The 4,548-nt window shown below is 63.3% G+C and overlaps 1 long non-coding RNA gene across 1 annotated transcript; it reads left to right on the forward strand.

Annotated features, from left to right (window-relative positions):
- The first annotated feature begins 3,534 nt into the window (after nucleotides 1-3,534).
- Nucleotides 3,535-4,101, forward strand: LOC128137683 (uncharacterized). Its single transcript, XR_008233791.1, has 3 exons — nucleotides 3,535-3,634; nucleotides 3,896-3,955; nucleotides 4,043-4,101. It is a non-coding gene; the product is annotated as an uncharacterized LOC128137683 (long non-coding RNA).
- Nucleotides 4,102-4,548: the final 447 nt, after the last annotated feature.

The raw sequence follows: 4,548 nt of genomic DNA on the forward strand, positions 1-4,548 counted from the left end.
GCCAGCCAGCACTGCCGGCCATCTCTCGCCAGGGCCGCTCGCACTTGCCCAGCGAAGCAGCACCGTCAGGGCACTCGGTGTGACGCGTCTTCGCTCCCTTCCTTCCTCCCATAGTCCTTTGCAAAATACTTCACATCTTCTGAGAGGGCAGACATCATCCTTGTGGCCATCGAGGCGATGAGAGACTCCAGCATCCGTGAGAAGGAGGTGGCAAGAAAAGTGCTGCACGAGGTCATGAGAGACCCTGACTTCTGGCTGGCGGATGTAAGTGGCCTGTGGCCGCACTGCCCTGCCCTTCAGCCCTGTCAGGCCTTGTTCCTCCCTCCATCCCTCCCTCCCAAACCCAGCTGTCTCGGGCACCGCAAGCCACCGGAAGGCAGCAGAGAGGGATGGGAAGGGCAGCGGAGGAAATGGCTGCACTCCAGTGCCAGCACCATCCTCACCTGTGTCCTCCCCTCCAGGTGCCAAAGATCACGAGCTGCATCCACAGAAACCTGGGATGCATCAACATGGAGTCAGCCCGGCAGAGCGTGGAGTCACTACTTCTCCTGATGAGCGACTGCTACCCCATCCAAGTGGTCACGAGCCTGCTGAAGTTCTCTCCGTCAGCAGACAGGTACTGGCCCTGACAGCCCTGAGGGCTTCTTCCCCATGGGGAGAGGGGCCCGGAGACTCTCTGGCTGCCAGACCCAAGGAATACTGCAGGACACCCCGAGGAGCAGGGCCCTCCATCCCACCACGCCTTCCAGCCCTGGTGGGTCGGCCAGGCCCGCAGCAGCCAAAGCTGGCCAAGCCAGCCCAGAGCCCTGCCACCACGCTCCTCCCAGCCCCACGGGGAACACCGCCTCAGCCTTCTGCTGCTGGCCCAGGGCATCCCAGCCGAGGGGTAGGGTCTGCCTTATGCGGGGCTGACCCAGGCCATGCTGCTGTGGCCGAGGCAGCCCTGCTGACAGAGCGCTCTGGCTTGCAGCACCGGCACGGCCGTGTGGGAGGCGATGTTGTCCACGCCCCGGACTTTGGAGGTGGTCTTCAAGGAGCAACTCGGCAAACTCCAGGGCATGGAATCGCACAGCCCGGTCACCTCGGCCGCGGAGGACGCCTGCACCCCTCCCTTGGCTGTGAGTTACCGGAAAGGGTCTTGATCACCTTCAACGAGCCCTGCAGGCTCTGCCAGGATCTCACAGCTGTGTTGTTTCAGCCAATGGCCTCCAGTGAGATCCAGTCAGAGGATTCTGGTGATGAGTCCCACATTGAGAGCTACCAGGGGCATCCAAGCCTGCGGACGGTCTCCCTGTTGCTCGAAAGCCTCATCAGGCTGTCGGAGAGACCTGACTTGGTGAGCAGGGCATCATAAAGGGGAGCCATGTTGGCAGCCAGGCGCTGGGGCAGCGGGTAAGGCTGTCGCTTGGCCTTGGCTGGGAGTCGGGTGGTGGGGTGACTGCTCCAAATGCCCTCCCTGCCATGGTGGGGCCTGGTGGCTGCCTGGGGAGCTTTCCAGGCACAGAGGGTTACCAAGCCATCTGTCCCTTCGGGCCTGTGGCAAAAGGGGGTGGCTGAGCAGGGGGCAGGGAGCCTTTGCTTTCCTGCCCTCCCTGACCTAGCCCTGCTCTCCCGCGTCCCCAGCAGTGTGCCCACGGCCACCACCTACCAGGAGGCTGCCACAGAGACTCCTGTGCCGCCACCTGCCAGGAAGCCAGACAGGAGGCTGGAGCTCAGCAACCAGAGCATTCTCGCCAGGGTGGTCACGGACCGTTTCACAAAGAGGAAACTCTGTCTTTCATACAGGCAGGAAAAATACAGGTCCTCCAGCCACACATCGCCGAGGTGTTCCACAACGGCAACACAGATATCAAGATGAAGGTCCTGATGGTCTTCAGAAACGTGATGGGTCACCTGAAGAGGACGGAGGCCAGCGCCATGGCTCTGCAGCTGGCGGAGGAGCTCCTACCCCTCTTTGATGACGTAAGGCTGATGTGGGAGCCTGAACCCTGCAGATGGGCACCCTGCAATGACAGCTGCCCTTCAGCCCAGCCCTGCGAGCAGCACTCACGGCAGGGACTTCTCTCCTTTCTCCCTCGGGCTCTTGTGGGATGGCTTCTGGGTTCTGCAGCCCAGCGCGGCTTCCCCCGACAGGCTGATGACCCCGGGCGACCTGAGTCCCCTGTGCTGGGGCCCAGCCTGGCCCCTGTGCAAAGCACCTGTGGGCCAAGAGCTGCTCTCAGAGCCCCGAGGGCTCCCCAGCTGCGCTGCCAGGCAGGACCACAGATTGCCACAGCTCCTGCGCGCAGAGCCCTCCCCCAGAGCATCTCCCCACACACCTGCCCTCGGGCTAATGCTCACAGTAAGCAGGCAGTGGCTGTTTCTCAAGTCCCCCTCCCCTTCTCCCTACCAGGAGTCCAGCCAGATGAGAGAGCTCTCCATCAGCCTCTTCCGAGATGTGATGCAGACTGTGGTGGGGAATGACAAGAGGAGGATGAAGAAGAAAGTGCGAAGGGGCCTTCTCCCGCTCTTCTTTCACATGTGTGATGAGACCGACAGCGTGGCCAAGGTAGAGATTCCAAAGCTGGCCGGCGACACAGGGAAAGGCGTGCTGACCCCCCGGGCACCAGGGCCAAGAGCTGCTGGCACGCGGACTCTGGGAGCGTGTGTCATCTCGGGGTCCGACTGACCGAGTCGCTGAGGGCAGGGCAGGGCTCCCCTCCGTCCCTGCACCGCTTCCACCGCTGCCCTCCTCATCCCCCAGTGCCTCTTGCTGCAGAGGCAGAAGGGGAGGTGGGATCCACTCCCAGCCACGCTCCCTCCACTCAGCCCTCCTCCTAAGGCTGTCCCTTAGGCAGGGTCCCTGCAGAACCAGCGTGAGCAGGGGCAGAGAAGCTGGCATGGACATTTCCCTGCTCCGGCAGGGCTCAGCAGCAGCCCGTGGCCCGAGGCATGAATACGCACGTCCCTACAGGCTTCCCTGCTGTCCCTGCAGGTGTCAGAGGCCAGAGGTTTTCAGCCTCGATCCCTGTCCCCCAGGGCTGTGCCCAGGACACCCCCAGATGTTTGGGCCAGGGCATGTCCCAGCTTCCCAAGGGCAGGATCACCCCAGGAGCAAAGCCCAGAGGAGGGGGACGCCAGCTCTCCTTCCCCAGACCGTGGTGCCATCTCCCAGCTTCTGCTGCTCTCCAGGTCTCTGGGGAAGCCCTCATCACCACCGCAGAGCTCCTCAAGTGGAAAGAGCTCAAACACCTGGTGCAGACACAGCAGACATGGAGGATTGGAGAGTGCTTGGTGAGGACAAGCCCCAGGGCCTGGGGACCCTGGCCCGTCTGCGCCTTGCAGTGGGACGGAGGGGGTCTCAGCACCCCTTGGACCCCTCTGCCTGTGGCGCTCTCTCAAACTCACTCCCGCAGAGCTCCTGGCTGGGAGACGGGAATGGCTGGGGGGGGACGGGGAACGAGGGCTGCCGGGAGGAGGGACTGCTCCGGCCAACTGGGGAGGCTCTGTGACATGCCGGTACCCTTGTGCCCTCTCGCTCTCTCTCTCCAGCTGGTGCAGGACAGGAGCAGGGCGGAAGAATACTTGAGCCAGAGCCTGCCATACCTGGGGGACGCTCAGGCCACCTTGCGAGAGGTGGCCGTGAGGTTCATCGGTGAGCCACAGCCCCCGGGGTCCCTCTTTTGGCAGAGCCCCAGCTGCCCCGCGCGGGGCCTTGGCCTCCTTCTCCCACCCCTGCCCACGCAGGTGGGCTTGGTGGCCGCCTTGCGCAGTCCCACCCCCCTCGGCTACTGGTCTTCCCTGGGCTCAGCCCTGGCGAGGGGGAGGAGGGCGTGCAAGCCCAGGCGGCAGGGCTGGGGCTGTGCTGCTGGGAGCATGCTGGGGAGCGGGAGGTCTGATGACGCTCTGTGCCTAGGGCTTGCTGCGCGGCCCCTGAGGGACCAAAGCAGGGAGAAGCTGGCTGAGATCTGCAGGGGTGAGTAGGGAGCATGGTCTGGAGGGGACGCCCGGGCGTCTCTGCAGACACGGGGGGTCATCTCAGCTCTGTTTCTTTCGGTTGCAGCTCTTCAGCCCATGCAAGAAGACAGCGAACCCGCCATCTGTTCCCTGGCACTTCAGACCGCCCTCATCCTGAACTCTCCAAGGGTGCAGCGGACACGGGGACGCAGCCTGTGAGCATTGTGCTGCGGGTGCTGCTGAGCCAGGCAGAGGTGCAGCTTTCCTCGGGAAAGCAGCTGTATTTTAATAAAGCTGGAACAACAAGCCCAAACCCACAGTGTCCGTCAGCTGTGTCGCGTGCTGAGCAGACAGAGTCATCCCTGGCCTGTCCCGCTGCCTGCAGGACAGCTCGCCCCTCGGCACGCCCTGGCCCCAGGCTTGTTTTACAAGTTTACCCCTTGACGGGTCTTTCCCCAGAAGAAGCCACCTTTGTTCACCCCCTGGGGAAGTCTTTTCCTTAGGGAGGCAGAGGGCAAAGGGGAAATGGCAGCCCCCGAAGGAATCGGGATTGCCCGGAGAGCTGCCTGACGCCCACGCTTGCCAGCAGCCCTCCAGAAGTTCTCCTTCGCT

This window comes from Harpia harpyja, chromosome Z (assembly GCF_026419915.1).
Source record: "Harpia harpyja isolate bHarHar1 chromosome Z, bHarHar1 primary haplotype, whole genome shotgun sequence".
NCBI classification, from domain to species: domain Eukaryota; kingdom Metazoa; phylum Chordata; class Aves; order Accipitriformes; family Accipitridae; genus Harpia; species Harpia harpyja.